We start from the raw sequence: 20,050 nt of genomic DNA on the forward strand, positions 1-20,050 counted from the left end.
AAATTTAAAAATTAAAATTAAAGATTAAAATATGCCTCCATCAGCCATACTGTCCTTATGTGTTCTAATTTCTCTTCACTATTTTCAGACATATTGAGTGTACAACCGATTGGAGAAAACATTGTACAATAGATTCTAGAATATGTTCCAGACTCAATCCTGGAGACTATTCCAGTGCCTATTCTAGAACCCATTTAGAACATACTTTCTGGAAATGTTCTAGAACATATTTTTGGAATTATGACCTGTTGAGTTTCTGACTTGTTTGAACCTCTATATGTCCCTGTTTGTCTCTCTGTTTTCTGTCTACTCTCCTATTGGGGTCTCTCCTGTTGTCATGTTTGTGAATTCCTTATCTTCTTTTCCCTTACTGAACCTCATGTCCATCACCTTGCTTTTTTGCTCTTGTCATCTTGGTGAAGAGCTTGTTTTTTTAATATATATTTTTATTGTAAATATACTGTACAGAGGGGTTATTGTACAGAGGTTACAGTTGCTTGAGTAAGGTAATGAGTAGATTTCTTATCGAGCATTGTTATCCCCCCTTTGTTTTTCCCCTATGGTTCCTTTCCTCCCCACCTCCCCAACTCCTCTCAACACTCCCCGCCTCTGTGCCTGAGGTTCTAAAGTTTGTTTTCAACATGGTGTTTTGTACATCTCATTGTTAAAATGAGCCAACCTCTATCCCTATTTAAGCATCTTGTTTTTTCCCTTCCCCTCCCCAAATTAGAAAAATGTTGATACAAGGATCAGGACACTAGAATCAAATACAGTGAAAACAGGGGTTATACCATGGGGAAGGAACATACCAAAGAAACAAAAAACCCACATACTACATTATAAATATGTTAAAAACAATAGCTAGAAAGAAAAAAAAACCACTGTCTCTCTTGGGTTTCATTTTGCTTAATATCATCTTATGGTCATATGTACACAGCTTTTGACCTTTGCTGCGTGTCCTAGACATAGACCAGTTATTGCAAATAAGAGAAACCATGGGACCTATGTTTCTTTGGGCCTGGCTTACTTCATTTAATATAATTTTTTCCTAGTCTTTCCATTTGCTAACAAATGGGGCAGTATCATTCTTTCTGATGGAGGCATAGAATTTCATTGTATTTATATATACCACATTTCTTGATCCATTCATCTACCGAGGGCATCTGAGTTGGTTCCATACCTTAGCTGAGATAAACATAGTTGTGCTGGTAGCTTTAGTGTAGTCTTGTTTGTGATCATTTGGGGCCCAAAACTGGGATTGCTGGGTCATAGGGGAGCTCTATGTGGAGTCTTTTGAGGAACCTCCATACTACTTTCCAAAGTTCCCACTCCCACCAATAATGCAGTAGGCTTCCCTTCTGTCCACATCTCCTCCAGCATCTGTTGTTATTAGCTTTCTTGATTCTAGCCATTCTAAGTGGGGTGAGGTGGAATCTCAATATTGTTTTGATTAGCTCTTCTTTTATGGCTAGAGAAATTGAGCATTTCTTCATGTATCTATTGATCGTAGTGAAGAGCTTCTTTGGGGATTTTTCTCAGAATAGACACACAGGCGCAAACATTGAAAGGAAAACTGTTTCCTGAAATATTACTGGTTTAATCTTTGCACTTCATTGACCTTTGACTTGGGAAGAGGACTCTGGGTTAGAAATTATTTTCTCTTCTCAATTAAAAGGCCTGGTTTCATTTTCTTTAAAGTTTCATGAAGTTCTATTGAGTGATAATTGGTGTGTATTCACGTGGGTTTTTTTTCTCTAGGGGAATTTTTAGCTTTTTAAATATGATTTTAATTTTAAAATAATTTAAATTTTAATTCAAAAATTTAAATATTATTTTAATGTAATTTATTGTTGATATATTTAAATATAATTTTAATGTGTTGTGCAGAGAGCCTACTATTTCATAAGTCAAGTAATGAGTCCATTTCTCCTTTTGGACACTGTCACCCCTTCCTTTACTTTCCCTGTTTCCCCCTCCCATCCCTGCCCAAAAGTTATGTAAGTCATTTTCCACATAGTGTCTCCTGAATAGCATAAGTGCATTTGTTTATTCTCCCTTCCTCCCTTTCTGGGCCCTTTCTTTACTCACCTCACAGAAGGAAAAAAAGCAAAAATACCATCACCACCGAAAACAAAATTTATATCTTTTGTTCTTCATCTGGAGAAATTGGAAATTTATTTGATCATTGATTGTTGAGCACTAGACTTAACTTAAGCCTGTTTTATCCTGTACTGATCTTTTGGTTGTTTTGTCTGTTGTGGGGCTCGAGCTCAGGGCCTGGATACTGTCCCAGAACATTTTTGTGCTCACAGCTAGTGCTCTACCACTTGAGCCACAGCACCATTTCTGGGTTTTTGAGTTTTAGAGAAAAGAGGCTCACAGGGACTTTGCTGACCAGGTTGGCTTTGAACAATTATCCTCAGATCTCAGCCTCCTTAGTATCTAGGATTACAGGCATGAGCTTGTAATTACAGCTCAGCTTGTGCTGAGCCTCTCACTGTGGAAACTCAGGTTATTTCCTTATAGGAAAGAATTAGAAAATATTCTGTGATTACTGCCTTTCTATTCTTCCCCCATTTCTGTATCAGAATTCCTGTTACACAGGTGCTGGAATTTCTGGAGGGATTATCTGTCTTTCTAGTATTTTCTTCCTTGTTATCCATTGTTTAGTCTTTTATGTATTTATATTTGCTAGATTATCTTCTCTGTCTTATGATCCATAGATTTTTATTTCTGGAATCACATCCTTATTTTCAAAGAGTTCTTTCAGCTTTGATATGACTCCTTTAATAGAATCATATTTTAACTTTATGGATTCAGTGTCTCTGGCAGCTCTCTCTCACAGGCTACTAAGGACAGATTTTATTTTTCTCTTTCAGTTTTTCATCTTCCTGAATAGTACTTGTTCCACTCTCCTCTCAGCTCTGACCCCTCCAAAATATATATATCCTATCTTGTCTTTTTCTGTTGTTGTTCAAGTCTTTTCTCTTACATCAATCTTCTTTGGTTGTCTGTTTATATTTAAGCATGGGTACCATTGACAGGGTTCATCCAGAGTTTTTTGTGTGCGTGTATGTTTGCATTTTATGACGATTAGTTGGGCTGACTTAGGAGAATTCTGAGGGGTATTTTCTTCTTGAGGTCTTTTCTCTGTGAGATATTTGAGTTATGCAGAAAACAATTTCTCATATCTTGCTAAGAAAATGTGGCTATCTCTGCTTTGGTATTCCAATTAGAAATAAATCCTAAGCCCAGCACTGGTGGCTCACGCCTGTAATCCTAGCTACTCAGGTGGCTGAGATCTGAGGATCACAGTTCAAAGCCAGCCCAGGCAGGAAAGTCCTTGAGACTCTTATCTCCAATAAACTACTCAGAAAACCATAAGTGGGGCCGTGGCTCAAGTGGTAGAGCGCTTGCCTTGAGCTGAAAAGCTGAGGGACAGCGTCCAGGTTCAGAGTTGAAACACCACGACTGACAAAAAAAAAAAAAAAAAGAAAGACAGAAGGAAACTAATGCTAGAGTCTCAGCAACCCCAGGCTTCCTTATCTACTCTGTGATCTTGGTTTTATTCATGCTTCAGAATCAATTGTCAGCATGGTTTGGGGCACAACTCCCCTAAGTTAGGGATTACATGTGGAATGGTTTTCTTTTTTCCCCCAAGTTTTTTTTTTTTTTATGAAAATTTTCAACCTTTTTTTTTTTTTTTTTTTTTTTGCTGATCCTGGAGCTTGAACTCAGGGTCTGCTTGCTGTCCTTTAGCTCTTTTGATCAAAGCTGTTGTTCCACCACTTAAGCCGGACCCCTACTTCTATCTTTGTGTTGGTGCATTGGGGATAAGAATCTCTCTGATTTTTGGCTTAGACTGGCTTTGAACCATGACCCTCAATATCTCTGCCTCCTGCAGAGTTACTATTACAGATGTTAGCCACCAATGCCTAACAATTGTGTTTTATATGCCAACTCTTGGATCCTTTCACCCCTTTATGTTTTATACATAAACCCTTGCAATCTCCAATTTCCATGCAGGCACAGAGAGGCAGTTTTACACAAGAAGAGATTCATGTCATGGAGGCAAGGAGGAGGAACCAGGAATGGAGTCCTAGTTTTCTACTTCTGGATCCTGGCAGGTAATAGCTATTTCAGATCCAATTGTAGAATAAATGAGCACATTTATTCTCACATGTTGGGATGACCAAACTGATGAGTGTTTGGGGGAAAATAGGAGGCTCCAACTGACCACTCCTCCAAGAGATTTCCATTTGCCTGAGGCACTGGATATTATATTTGTAGTCCAATGGTAAAGGGGTCAACACGGATGATATTCATAATGGCAGGCATTTATCTGTTGTCTGACCTCTGGACACCTTCAGAATCAGAACAGGTTTGCTCAAATGAGTTCTAGATTTAGTCCTCATCCAGATGTCGTACAGAGTCCCCCAGAGTGCCTGACATTTAGTAGGTTCTACAGTCATTTGTTGAAGGATTGCCATAAATCACTTAAGTCCTATTAATAAAATGGTCAATCTTTTAATCATTAAGTTGCCAAGTTGAAAGGGACTTTTAGTCTGTGTCACACCTGAGGTCCAAACATTTTTAAAAATGAGGTCAGGCATTGACTCTACCCTCTTGTTCTCTGTTATTATCAATCTTCTTTATCCTCGCACTGATCTCAAATGTCTGGCTCCAAATTCTATTTGTGTGACTGCTCCTTTCCCCAAGAAAGAACATCTTCAATAGCTCTTCTTTTATTCTATTTTTTTCTTTCCTTTGGGTTCTTGAGCATAAGGTCTCCTGTATAAGTCAAGGTTGACTTCTAAGCAGTCCTGAGTGGCCTTGAACTCATGACTTTCTGCTGATTGGGATTATAGGCATGTACTATTTCATACCCACCCTGCAACAAGTTTTTCCTGCGTATCAATTAACTAATGATTATATCATCAAACAAACCTGCAGAATGGCTTTTGATGACAATAGGAGTTTCAGGACCAAACAAGTAGCCATGAGCCTTAGAGATTTTGTGCTTTCTCCTGCAGTTATAGCTTGATAAGCATTGCAGAAAGCTTTGCAATATTTCTGTCCTCTAGAAACTCATAGTCTAGATGGCAACAGTAAATCGAGACCAATCAGGGGAGCTTTTGTTGTGGTTTCTGTGAAAAAGGGACTCATACAGTGGGCTCAGATTGAGTGCACATGACAGGAAGTGTACACCCCAAACAGCAAATTTCTTCTTTATATTTGCCTAACTTTCCACCAAAATGCCAAGACTTTGCCCACTTTCATCACTTGTATGGCCAGTGTCTAGAACAGTACTCAGATATTTCAGGGAGAAGGAGGTAGAGGTGAAGGTAGATACATGGGGTAGATTTAGACTAACAGCTATAATAACTTTTCTTCTGAGGATATGTGTTTATTGTTGCCCCTAGTAAGTTATCTCATGAACACATATCCAAAACAAAATCAAACAAAAAATTCCCTTCCATCTCTGAAAGCATCTCATTCTATGATTTTATAAACTTTACAAGTGCTAGTGGTTAGTAATAGAAGTTTGGTTATTTCAATAGCTGGTGGAGGACAACATAGTATGTATTTTTGAGCTATTTTATTCCCTGAGGTTATACTTCTGTTCGGTTTTTTTTTAAAAATGTAGTCAAAGGTAGGGAATGTCTCCTAGTCTATGACAAGGCTCTGTTGGTCGGTCTCAAGGTGTCTGCACACCGACCTACTAATATGGCTAAAGTCTATGATGTAAGACAAGGTCTAGAAGAAAGTCCATTCAACCTTGCCAAACCCTTTTACTTTGCTGAGTTCCTTACCTCTGGACAGGAAATGGTATTCAGTCCTGGATTTAAAGGATGCTTTTTGCAGCCTTCCTCTGGCCCTGAAAAGTCAGGTATTGTTTGCATTTGATTGGTATGATCCTGAGGGAAGCATCAGCAGAGAGCTAACATGGACTAGACTTCCCCAGTGATTAAAAAATTTCACTACTCTGTTTGATGAAGCATTTCACGAAGACCTACGTGAGTATCGGGAAAAGAACCCAGGGCTGAGTCTGTTGCAATATTTTGATGATCTACTGATAGCCACTAAGACCAAATTAGAATGCAGAGAAGGAACTGCCAATCTGTTACAAACTCTGGGAAAGGAGAGGTATCGGGCATCGGCTAAGAAAGCCCAGCGTTGTAAACCAGAAGTACAGTATTTGGGATATATCCTCAGAGATGGGCAGAGGTGGCTGACTGAGGCAAGAAAAGAGACTGTGTTAAAGATACCCACTCCAAAAACTCCAAAGCAAGTGAGGGAGTTTCTGAGAACTGCAGGATTCTGCAGACTATGGATACCAGGATTTGCAGAAATAGCACATGCCCTGTATGAGGCCACAAAACTAAAATAAAATAACTATTTGTACTGATTCACAACAGCAGGCCTTTGAACTTCTGAAGCAACTCCTCTTGCAGGCCCCAGCATTGGCCTTGCCAGATGTATCTAAACCTTTTACCCTTTTTTGTGGATGAAAAGGAGGAAGTGGCTAAGGGGGTGCGAACGCAGAAGCTGGGACCATGGAAAAAGCCTGTAGCTTATTTATCAAAAAGGCTGGACTCTGTGGCAACTGGATGGCCACCATGCTTACGAATAATAACAGCAGTGGCGCTCCTGGTTAAAGATGCCACTAAGATAATGCTGGGACAGCCCCTGACTGTGGCCACTCCCCATGCTCTGGAAGGAGTTCTTAAGCACCACCTGATAGATGGATAAGCAATGCCAGGATGACCCAATATCAGGCTCTCCTTCTCAACTCAGGACACTTAACCTTTTGTGTGCCAACTTCCCTCAACCCAGTAACTCTACTGCCAGATCCTGGCTACAAGCAATGGCTACATCAATGTGAGGAAATACTAGCTCATGTCCATGGGACCAGAGCAGACCTGCAAGACCAAGTACTGCAGAATCCTGACCTGACCCTGTACACCGATGGCAGCAGTTTCATCAGGGATGGACACAGGCATGCAGGAGCTGCAGTGACCAGGAAGATCAGGCAGTTTGGGCGGAAGCATTGCCCAGAGGGACCTCAGCCCAGCGAGTGGATCTATTGGCATTAACAAAAGCCTTAAACATGGCTGGAAGGAAAAGATTGAATGTCTACACAGACATTAGGTACGCCTTTGCAACAGCCCATATACATGGAGCTATGTATAAAGAAAGAGGCCTGCTAACAGCAGAAGGAAAAAACTATTACAAATAAGGAAGAGATTTTTGGGACTGCTTAGAGCTGTGTGGGAGCTGGCCATCATGCACTGTCCAGGGCATCACAAAGGGGACACCAAGACAGTGAAAGGCAACAGATTGGCCGATCAGACTGCTAGACAAGCAGCAGCGGGAAAATTAATAATCTTGGTGGCCAGACACACACATCTTGGACCTAGAATGCTACCAGTACAGGCAGACTACACTAAAGAAGAAGAGGAATGGGCATAAAAACATCCTATGGCCCCCAAACTAGATGGATGTTGGCACCTAGCTAACTCAAAAATTTTAATTTCCTGAGTTCTAGGACTAGAGATGTTAAAAAGAATTCACTCTGCCTCACACATGGGAACCAGGAGGATGCAAGACTTGCTAAGAGGCTCGAATATCAAGATAAGAGAAGGAAATGGACTAATAGAAGACATTGTTAAAAAATGTAGAGCATGACAGCTAACTAATGCCAGAAGGGGATAGGAAGTTAATGGAAGCCGAATAAGGGGTCTAGGCCAGGAACGAACTTGGAGGTGGCTTTCACTGAACTTAAGAAAGGAAAGTTTGGTTACAAGTATTTACTAGTGTTTGTAGACATCTTTTCAGGATGAACCAAGGCTTTCCCAACCAAGCAAGAGACTGCAGGAATAGTGGCCAAGAAGGTTGTAGAGGAAATTCTCCCAAGGTATGGGTTTCATGCAGTAATAGGGTCGGACAATGGACCAGCCTTTGTATCCACGGTAAGTCAGGGAATAGCCACTGAACTGGGGACAGATTGGAAATTGCACTGTGCTTATAGACCCCAGCATTCAGGACAGGTTGAAAGAATGAATTGGACCCTAAAAGAGACCTTGACTAAATTAGCCTTGGAGACTGGTGCAGACTGGGTGACTCTTCTTCCCTTGGCCCTATTGAGAGTTAGGAACTCTCCTTACCAGTTAGGATTGACTCCCTTTGAGATCATGTATGGCAATCCAACTCCAATGATCCTTAGCCTCCAATCAGAATTATTGGTGGAGCTGGGTGATGGAGAATTAATAACCACTCTTCCATCCTTGCAGAAGGTGCAAGAAGAAATCTGGCCTAAGACAAAATCCATTTATGAATCTGCTTCTATACCCACATCTCACTCTTTCAGGCCTGGGCACTGGGTCCTGGTCAGAAGGCATCACGCAAGGACACGAGCCCAGGTGGAAAGGTCCATATATGGTGATTCTGACCACTCTTAAAGCTTTAAAGGTGGACGGAGTAACTGCGTGGACCCACCACACCCATGCCAAGCCAGCTGATCCCTTCAATCCTGAGGAGGAGGAGCCAGCAGCATCTTCAGTGTCAGCAAGGGAGGGTGTGCCTCACCCAAATAACCCACTAAAATTGAAGATCTGAAGATTGTCCAGGGACTGATTCTACTATTGATAAGTATGTGGTAAAGGGAATTAACCCTCATGCCCCTTACTAACTAACTTGGCTGGTGACTCCTAAATGGGGCGAACCCATTCCTGTGGCAACAACAGAAGCCCCACTTAATACCTGGTGGCCAGACTTAATAATAGACTTATGTGATTTACCAATTGGGAGTTGGGATATTCCCGACCATTATGACCCTAGCAAACTGCCTGAATGCAATGGCCAAACAACTTGTACAGCAACAAAAAGACATTGTAACTCACATGGGCTAGACAAAACGCCAGGAGGATGTGCAACCCCAGCCAGAAGATATTACTTAGGGAGATGGACTATCTATGTCTGTCCTAGAGATGGGAGGAGCCCAGATCTTGCAAAAAAGTGCGGTTATGAACAAGACTATTTTTGCAAAGAATGGGGTTGTGAAACCACAGGAGATGGACATTGGAAGCCGTCCTCTAACTGGGACCTTATTACTATGGCTAGAAAATGAACTTATCAGGGTGAAAAAATTTGTGGAGCAATTCTAGATAGACCGTTAAAGAATTCCGGTGTAATCCTCTAACTATTACTTTTACTGAGATAGGGAAACAATTTTGTGGTTGGGCCCAAGGAAGGACATGGGGACTGAGGCTATATAAGGATGATTATGACCATGGATTAATTTTCAGAATAAACCTTAGACAAGAAGTCATTAGAATAGCCCTGGTGGGCCCTAACCAGGTTATTCAGCCTATTCTGCCCGAGAAAGCCCCACCTGCACCACCCCAACCTGAAAACATAACGAGACTTATAGTTACAGAGTAACACCCTACATTAGTAGGGCAGCAACCCCAAGACAATTAGAACCAGTGGACCTAGTACTAGTATTGCCTACAAATTCACTAATAGAATTGATTATAGATTCCTTTGCATTATTAAATGCCTCTACCTCAGAATTAACTAACTCTTGTTGGCTATGCTATGACACTGTACCACCTTATTATGAGGGGATAGCAGTAGTAGGTAATGTAACCATGTCTGTGAGTCAAAAGGAGTGCAGATGGACTAGTCAAGTTAGATTAACAATGGGCCGAGTTACAGGTCAAGGGATCTGCATAGGTGAAGTACCTCAGGATATGAACTGGATATGCAACAAAACCACAAAACTGCCTTAGAAAGGGAATGAACAAATGAAATATTTGATCCCTCCTAGCAATACATGGTGGGTGTGTAATCAATCTGGACTAACTAGTTGTGTGCATATAAAAGTTATAATGAATGCAGGGGAATGTTGTGTGATGATAAGATTGTTACCAACCCTTTTTTTTTTACCATAGTAATGAGGAATTTTTAGATTTATATGAAGCTCCAAATTTTAAGAAAGATAGATATAAAAGAAAGCCTTTCACAGCTATTACAATTAGCCTGCTGTTAGGTGCAAGCATTTGGAGGGTTAGGAACAGAAATAGCGGCTTTAAAAAGACAGGAACAGCATTATTCAGCCTTGAGGGAATCAATAGATGAAGATATTAAAAGAATAGAAAGCTCGATTTCCCACTTGCAAGATTCCTTAAACTCTTTAACAGAGGTGGCCTTACAGAATAGAAGAGGACTAGACTTACTATTTTTACAACAAGGTGGATTATGAGCTGCATTAGGAGAAGAATGCTGTTTTTATGTAAATCACTCAGGGGTAGTAAAAAATAACATGGCAAAAGTTAGGGAAAGATTAGAAGAATGAAAGAAGAAATGACAGTCTGGACAAGGATGGTTTGAATCATGGTTTAATTTTTCTCCTTGGTTAACTACCTTAATTTCTACATTAATTGGACCCTTGCTAACAGTACTGCTATTGTGTACTGTTGGACCTTGCTTTCTAAACAGATTGTTACAATATATAAGGGAAAGGTTGGAGACTATATCATTAATGGTAAAACACACCTATTCTCCTGTAAACACATCTGATGTTGAAACTGAGATGTAATGTCATCAAGATTGATAACTGTGCCAAAACTCAAGGGAGGAATGTAAGAACCAGACTAAAGCCTTATTGTGACAGCTTCTAATGAACAGAGTGAAAATATGCAAAGGTCTCAGTGTGAGCATGACAAGGATAAGAGAAAGCAAAAAAAGATCAATACATGAGTGTCATGAGCGTGAGGAAGCTACTCAAAGATTGATACAGGAATTTCGTGAGCAGATTGAGAACACTTAAAGAGAAAAAAAGGAATTGCCTGAGCAGGTTCAGATCGAAGAGATTGACAGGAATTGCGTGAGAAGGTTGAGATAAGTCAAAGAGATAGATAGGAATTGTGTGAGCTACCTGAGAACAGATGAAGAGAAAGTCAGGAATGGCATGAGCAGGCTGAGAACACTCAAAGAGAACTACAAGAATTGCATGAAAGTGAGGAAGCTAATCAAAGAGAAATATAGGAACTGAGAGATCGGGATGAGACTAGACTAAGATCAATAGAGGCATTCATGGAATCCATAAACAGAGAGCTGAAAGAAGTCAGGGAGACCAAAAAGGAAATGCTGAATGGAGCCCAACAGAAGGAATGGCAGTCCAAGAAAAGCATAACCAATCAACTAGGTGATTTGAGCATATACACTAAACACCAAATTAAGGAAGTAAAGAAGTTCATAGAAGATCTAAAAAAAAAGCTCCAACACAGAAGTTAGAAGGAAACTGACAAATTAGAAGGAAAAAAAATAAAAAAACAAAGTAGAAAGTCTTGCCAATAGGTTAGTCCATGCAGAAGATCAAATCTCAGGGATTGAAGACAGCCCAGGTATTATAGAGAAAGAACATACAACCATCCAAGATAAATCCAAGAAATATGACAGATCTATTCAACATATGGAAGACATCATCAGAAGTCCTAATCTGAGGATAATGGGTATAGAGGAACACATAGAGAGAGAAGTTAATGGTCTAGGAAATTTGATTAACAGGATATTAGCAGAGAACTTCCCAAACATGCAAAAGATAGGCCTATTCAGACACAAGAAGCTTTTAGAAGTCCAAGTAGGCCAGTCCGGAACAGGACATCTCACCAAAACAATATAATTTGCAAAGGATCAATTCAGACCAAGGAAAAGATCCTTAAAGCTGTCAAGGAGAAAAGATCAATCACCTATAAAGGGAAACCAATTAGAATCACCTCAGATTTCTCAGCAAAGACAACTAAAGCAAGAAGAGCTTGGGATGTTGTATGCCATTCCGTAAAGAGAAACAACTATCAACCAAGAATCCTGTATCCAGCTAAACTCTACTTCATAACTGAAGGTCAAATAAAAACCTTCAATAGCAAAGAAAAATTGAAACAATATATCTCTGCCAAGCCAGGCCCACAAAATATACTTAAAGATATCCTACACATAGCAAACCAACAAGACCACAATAAAGACCAAGAAACTGCACCCAAACTGAGAATCCAAGAACCATAGGAAGAACCCAGTTGGCACAGCTTCCAAGAAGGTGGATAAAATGGCAGGAACTCCAAAATCCCTCTCAGTCCTATCTCTCAAAATTAACGTAAGGAACTCTCCAATTAAGCAACATAGACTCTCTAGTTGGATTAAAAGCAAGATCCTTCTATCTGCTGCCTTCAGGAGTCACATCTTGCCCATAAAAATAAACACATTTTGAATGTGAAAAGCTGGAACAAAATCAACCAAACAAACGGCCCCCATAAACAAGCAGGTGTTGCAATCCTCATATCAGATAAAATAGACTTCAAATTAAAATCAATGAGAAGAGATAAGGAAGCTCACTATATACTAATTAAGGGATCCCTCCTTCAGGAGGATATCACAATTCTAAATATCTATTTTCAAACAACGGAGCACCCAAATTTATCCAAGAAAAACTACTTTCCCTCAAATCCCACATAGATCCAAAGACATTAATTGTTGGGGACTTTAACACACCACTCTCCCCACTAGATAGATTAACTTGGCAAAAACTCAACAGAGAAACCGCAGACCTAAAAATAATGCATAGATCAACTAGATTTAAGAGACATCCACTGAATATTTCACCTATCAGTATCAGAATACACGTTTTTCTCAGCAGCACATGGAACATCTCCCAAAATAGACCACATTTTAGATCACAAAGCCAACTTGTTCCAATTCAGAAACACTGAAATTATACCTTGCATTCTCTCAGAGCACAGGGTAAGAAAATTAGAGCTCAACACCAAAATCCACCAAAGAAAGTCCTGTAACGCATGGAGGCTGACCAACACTGTTGGACCACCAGTGGGTCATGGAAGTGATTAGACATGAAATTCAAGTATTCATGATATTCAACAAAAATGTACACACAAATTACCAGTTCCTCTGTAACATAGCAATGGCAGTACTCAGAAGCAAGGTATAGGTCTGAGTTCCTACATCAACAATTTGGAGAGATCTGAAACCAACAATTTAATGAGACATCTGAGCCTCCTTGCAAGAGAGCAACAAGATAAACCCCAATCTAGTAGATGGAAAGAAACAATTAAAATTAAATCAGAATTTAAATTAATTAGAATCCAAAAAGACCATAGAAAGAATCAACAAAACAAAGAGTTGGTTCTTGGAAAAATTTAACAAAATAAACAGACCCTTAGCAAATCTTATCAGAAAAATATGAGAACACACCCAAATAAATAAACTCAGAGATGAGAATGGAAACATTACCACAAAAACAACCAAGATTCAGAACATTATATGGGAATACTTCTCAAATCTTTATGTTCATAAGTTTGAGAACTTGGCAGAAATGGACCTTTTTCTAGCAAGTATTAATATGGGGAAACTAAACCAAGATGAGTTAAGCCATATTAACAGGCCCATATCATTCATTGAAATAGAAACAGCAATAAGTGGCCTCCCATCTAAGAAAAGTACCAGATGGTTTTACAGCAAAATTCTACAAGTCCTTCAAATCAAAACTCACACCAATATTGCCTCAGCTCTTCAATGAAATTGAAAGAGAAAGTTCACTACCGAATTCATTCTATGAAGCTATAATAATCCTCATCCCAAAACCAGGCATGGACTCATCAAAGAAAGAGAACTATAGACCCATTTCTGTGATGAACATTGATGCAAAATTTCTCAACAAAATTTTGGCCAATCGACCTCAACAATTCATCAAAAAAATCATACACAACGATCAAACAGGGTTCATTTCAGGGATGCAAAGCTGGTTCAATATATGCAAACCAATTAACATAATTCATCACATGAACACTAGCAAGGATAAAAACCACATGGTTATCTCAATAGATGCAGAAAAAGCATTTGACAAGATCTAACACTCCTTTATGATTAGTGTTCTGGAAAATTAGGAATCTATTGAACCTTCCTCAATACAATAAAGGCTATATATGAGAAACCTACAGCCAGTATTATACTCTGAAATCCTCTAAAATCCTCTAAAATCAGGAATGAGACAAGGATGTCCACTCTTCCCAGTGTTCTTCAATCTAGTATTAGAATGCCTAGCTAGAGCAATAAGACCAAATGCAAACATAAAGTGGATTCAAATAGGGAAAGAAGAAGTAAAACTCTCCCTCTTTTCAGATATGATCTTGTATTTAAAGAACCCCACAGACTCCACTACCAAATTACTCAAGGTGATCCAAAACTTTTGGCAAAGTAGCAGGGTATAAAATTAGCCTTCAAAAATCAATGGCTTTTCTGTATGTCAACAATGAGAATACTGTGGCTGAAATTAGGAAAGCAACTCCATTTGTAATAGCCCCACACATACAAAATAAAATACCAAGGTTAACTTAAACAAAGAAGTGAAGGGTATTTATGATGAAGACTTTAAAAACCTGAAAAAGGAAATCAAAATAGAACTTAGAAGGTGGCAAAAAATTCCCATGCTCCTGGATTGGAAAAATCAACATAGAGAAAATGGAAATATTTCCCAAGGCTATCTAAAAATTCAATGCGATACCTATCAATATTCCTGCCTCCTTCTTGAAGGAAATAGAAGAGGCAACCAAAAATTCATACGGAGCATAAAAAACCCCGAAAGCAAAAATGATCCTTAACAGAAAAACAGTGCTGGAGGCATATCAATACCAAATTTCAAGATCTACTACAAAGCCATAGTAATCAAAACAGCTTGGTACCAGAACAAGAGCAGACCTCAGGACCAATGGAATAGAATTGAAAACACAGAAAAGAACCTACAGACATATAGCCATCTAATCTTCAATAAGGGAGCTAAAAATTAGAATGGAAGAAAGACAGACTCTTCAGTAAATGGCTCTGGCAAAAGTTGTTAACTACTTGTAGAAAACTAAATCTAGATCCTTATATATCACCCTGCACTAGAATCAATTCCAAAAGGATCAAAGACCTCGGAGACAAAGCATACACCCTGAAGACATTACAGGAAGGAATAGAAGAAACCCTAGGTCAACTTGGTACAGGATGACATTTTGTTAATAGTGACCCAGAAACACAAAAATCAAGAAAGGTTGGACAAATGGTATTGCGTGAAATTGCAGAGCTTCTGTATGGCAAAGGACATAGCCAGCAAGATCAATAGAAAGCCCACGGATTGGGAGAAGATCTTCACTAGCCACATAATGGACAAGGGTTTCATATCTAAAATATACCTGGAATTCAAAAATTTAATTCCCCCAACAACAAATCTTCAAAGAAACAACTGCCCAATTAATAAGTAGGCAAAAAACTTAAAGAGAAACTCCTCTGAAGAGGAAAGAATGATGGTCAATAGACACATGAAGAAATTCCCAACTTCTCTTGCCATAAAAGAAATGCAAATAAAAACAACATTGAGATACCACCTCATCCCAGTTAGAATGGCTATAATCAAGAACTCTAATAACAACAGATGTTGGAGGGGATGTGGACATTGTTGGTGGGTGCATAAGCTTGTTCAATCACTTGGAAAGCACTATGGCGGTTCCTCCAAAGACTCCACATAGAGCTCCCCTATGACCCAGCAATCCCACTTTTGGGCATTTACCCAAATGATCACAAACAAGACCACGCTAAAGCTACCAGCACAACTATGTTTATTGTAGCATTATTTACCATAGCTAAGATATGGAACCAATCCAGATGTCCCACAGTAGATGAATGATCAAGAAAATGTCGTATATATACACAATGGAATTTTGTGCCTCCATCAGAAAGAATTACATTGCCCCATTTGTTAGTAAATGGAAAGACTTGGAAAAATTATATTAAGTGAAGTAAGGCAGCCCTAAAGAAATAATAGGTCCCATGTCTTTCCTTATTTGCAAAAACTAGTATATATCTGAGTCAAGCAGAAAAGATCAGATAAGTTGATGTTAGGGAAATGAACCCTAAGATTTATATTCAAAAGTTTTTTTTTTTCTCTCCTGAGATTGTTTCTGAAATATTTAGAAGATTATTTATTGGTGTCTTTATATGTCCCTCCCCCACTATATGACCCCTGCTTTCACTGTATATGATGTTTGTGTAATTTGAATAGGGGAAGGGAAAAAACAAATCGTTAAATCAAGGATACGGGTGGACCCATTGCAACAATGAGATATAAAAGACGTTATGTCGAAAAACAAACATTACAACTTTGGTGTGGGGGCAGCAGGAAAAGGAGGTTTCGCAGGGGGGGGGCCTTGGGAGGATGGGAAGGGGAAACAAATAGGAGGCTACCATGCTTGATAAGAAATGCACTCAATATCTTGCATATTTAATTTAACCCCTCTGTACAATATTTTCACAATAAAATAGCAGCTTGGTCCTAGTACAAGAACAGACTCCAGGGCCAATGGAATACAATTGAAAACCCAGAAATGAACCTAAAGACCTATAACCATCTAATTTTTGGTAAGGGAGCTAAAAAATAGAATGGAAGAAAGACAGCCTCCTCAGTAAATGGTGCTGGCAAAATTGGTTAACTACTTGTAGAAAACTATAGCTAGACCCTTATATATTACCCTGCACCAGAATCAACTCCAAATTTATCAAAGACCTCGGAGTCAAAGCAGACACTCTGAAAACATCACAGGAATAGGAGAAACCCTAGGTCTCCTTGGCACAAGCCGAAATTTTCTTAATGGAGACCCAGAAACACAAGAAATCAGTGAACGTTTGCGCAAATGAGATTGCATGAAATTTCAGAGCGTCTGCATGGCAAAGGACATAGCTAGCAAGATCAATAGAAAGCCCACGGATTGGGAAATCTTCACTAGCCATACAACAGACAATTGTGTCATATCTAAAATATACCTGGAATTAAAAAATTAATTTCTCCAACAACAAATCTTCAAAGATACAACTGCCCAATTAATAAGTGGGCTAAAGACTTTTGGAGTGTGTTCTTTACTCATATAAAACTTGTCTGTAAACTTCTGATTGAGAGTATTACAAAAGGAAACAATATGCCATTTGAAGGCCAGCATGAACAAAAGGAAATATTTATTTTAAAAGTGTTCTGCTGCAAAGAAACAAAGGCATGGATGTTTTAAAGTGTCTTATGCAAGGATGTTTCACTCCTGAGATGATTTTCTTGTTGCAGGAGTCAGTTATCAATTCCTTTAGTCTGGTCTGGAGTTTGCCATTGCAGTAAGGATTCCAAAAAAGCAGGATCCAGTGAGTATGATCAGCAAAAGCAGCCTCCTCTCAGACCAGTACTCCTTTAAGGAGGATCCCAAAGAAATACCTGGTGTTTGTTTTGTTTGTTTAGTTTGTGCTGGTTCTGGGACTTGAACTCAGAGGCTGGACACTGTCCCTGCCCATCTGCCCTCAAAGCTAGTATTCTACTGTTTGAGCCAAAACTGCACTTCTGTTTTTTTTGGTTTTTAATTACAGATAAGAATTTGACACACTCTCCTGTCTGGTTTGGCTTTGAACTAAGACAGTAAGAAAGCTAAGTGACATCAACTTTATGGACTTCTCTTTTGAACCAAGAAATACTAGATGAAGCTTATTATTAGGCTAATATTTGACAATTTGTAAAAGAAGAAAATATGTTCAGCAAAGGATACTAACTTAAATAACTCAGTAAATATAGGTGTACTGAATCATTTTGGAATTATTTTCTCTGCTTGGCAAGATTACTATTGACTTTGTCATTCCTTTTCGGGAAATTTAAAGTCATATTTGCACTTTTTTCTTGGTCGTGGGGCCTGAACTCTGATCCTGGGCACTGTCCCTCAGCTCTTCAGCTCATGTTGAGTGCTCTACCCCTTTAGCTACAGCACCACTTCCAGGTTTCTTGTGGTTAATTGAAGATAAGTGTTTCATGGACTTTCCTGACCAGGCTGGCTTTGAACCACAATCCTCTGGTCTCAACCTCATGAATAGGCAGGATTACAGGCATAATCCACCAACACCTGGCTCATATTTGCATTTAGTGCACTTAATGACACTAAGTATACAAAGAATGGAAATCTGAGTCAAATGATATGACATTGCAGTTTTCAGAATAATTGAGGTAGCAATAAATATGTCCTCCTTTTCCATTTTGTTACATTAATGCCTCATGAGCTATGGGATCCTTAGATTACCATCTCTTCCATCTGTGTAGGTATATTTAATATTAGGAAATGTTCATAGAGAAATAAAGAAAGACATGTTTTTAGAAAGCAAAGGAGATCAGGTATGAAAGAACACCCTAGAAGGAGATATATTTATCACACGGAGATTAAGAACTACCCTAAGAGATTTAGAATGTTAAAGACAATTAGGAATAAGCCTAGTTGATAACTTGTTCTTCAATAACCAAAAATGGTTCCTTAGAACGGTTTCTGCTATACCTTATTGACTATCACATATTCCTTTCATCTGGAGTTATTCCTTCTCTTCTGACACAACTGTTAATTAACCTCTGTCTTTTTGGTGCCAGGACTGGCCAAAAGGTTTGTAAATCTCACTTAAACTACCCTTCTCATTGTTATTAGCAGTGACCACTCAAAAGCCTGGAATCTTTGAATTTCCAGAATTAATCTTCACCTGACATCTAAGCACATTCCTGGCATTAATTGCTGTGACCTAATGAACAAAACTTTTTTTTTCAACACAGTATCCAAATATAGGTAAAGTACATTAATTAGGTACTATCCTCAGGTATCAGTATGCATGGAGCAATTATTTATTCCAAGTATGGGTTCTTTATTTTGCATTTACTAACTAAATATTCGTTGTTGTTGTTGTTGTTATTTTGCCAGTCCTGGGGCTTAAACTCAGGGCTAAAGAATTATTCCTCAGCTTTTTTTTCTTTTTGCTCGTTAACCCTCTACCACTTGAGGCACAGCACCACTTCCAGTGTTTCTTTTTCTGTTTATGTGTACTGAGGAATTGAACAAAGGGTTTCGTGCATGCTAGGCAATCACCGTACCATGAAGCCATATTCCCAGAGCCCTAAAAGACTTTCTAAAGATGGTTTTACATTTTCATTCTGTAACAATGTATCATAATTTTGGCCAGAAATTTTTGCTAGGAAAGGACGTTGAACACAATACTAAGTCCAATAATGTTAGCTGGATAACGAATGACTGTCACAGTCTAGCCAGGGCACAGAGGGGCTTACCTCATGTAGCTGGTACAACAGACTGAGAGAGACAGCCGCTGAACCACAGCTCACCTCCAGAATGAGAGGGCCCCCTTGGTTCCAGCCACATGGGGATGCTGGGACACCTCTCCAGCACCCATTCAATCAGTTCCTGAAAGAGAGAGAGTGAAAGAAAGATGGCCAGAATTACACTTAAGCCAGGTGCCGGTGGCTCAGGTCCATAATCCTAACTACACAGGAGGCTAAATCTGACGATCATGGTTCATAGTCAGCCTGGGCAGGAACATCTATGCGACTCTTATCTCCAAAGAACCACCAGAAAATCATAAGTGGCACTGTGGTAGAGCACTAGCCTTGAGCTGAGGAGCTCAGAGACAGTGCCCAGGCCTAGGGACAGTGCCCAGGCCTAGAGTTCAAGCCCCACGACTGACAAGCAGTGGACTTCCCACCAAAAGAAGTGGACTGAATAGCACCCATTGTCCTTGAAGCATGGCAGAGGAGTTATGAGTAGGTCACCCGGCTTCTCTGTTCCTCAATTTCCCCAGCTGCAAAATTGAACAAAGTGAAGGAACCCCTTCCTCATGGTGATAGGGTAATAATGAAAGAGAGCCATGTTTTGTTTCATAATCCTATACCTGTCGCACCATTAATAACACACACTGTCTGAGCTCTTTCCGGGTATCTTCCTGACATATTCTCACAGAATTGCTGAGAACCGTATCTGACTGCCGCTCCCTCTGTGCCTGGCCCTGCTCCAGAGATCCCTCTGTATTAATCCCTTGTTTCCTCACAACTGTCCCATGAGGAGACTGAGGTCCGATGGTCGAGGCCCAACCCAGAACTTCACCTGTGGTCAAGAAATGGCTGCCGTGGACTAAGTCTGGAAAAATCCAT

This window comes from Dipodomys merriami, unplaced genomic scaffold (assembly GCF_024711535.1).
Source record: "Dipodomys merriami isolate MVZ:Mamm:240054 unplaced genomic scaffold, mDipMer1.0.p SCAF_86, whole genome shotgun sequence".
NCBI lineage: Eukaryota > Metazoa > Chordata > Mammalia > Rodentia > Heteromyidae > Dipodomys > Dipodomys merriami.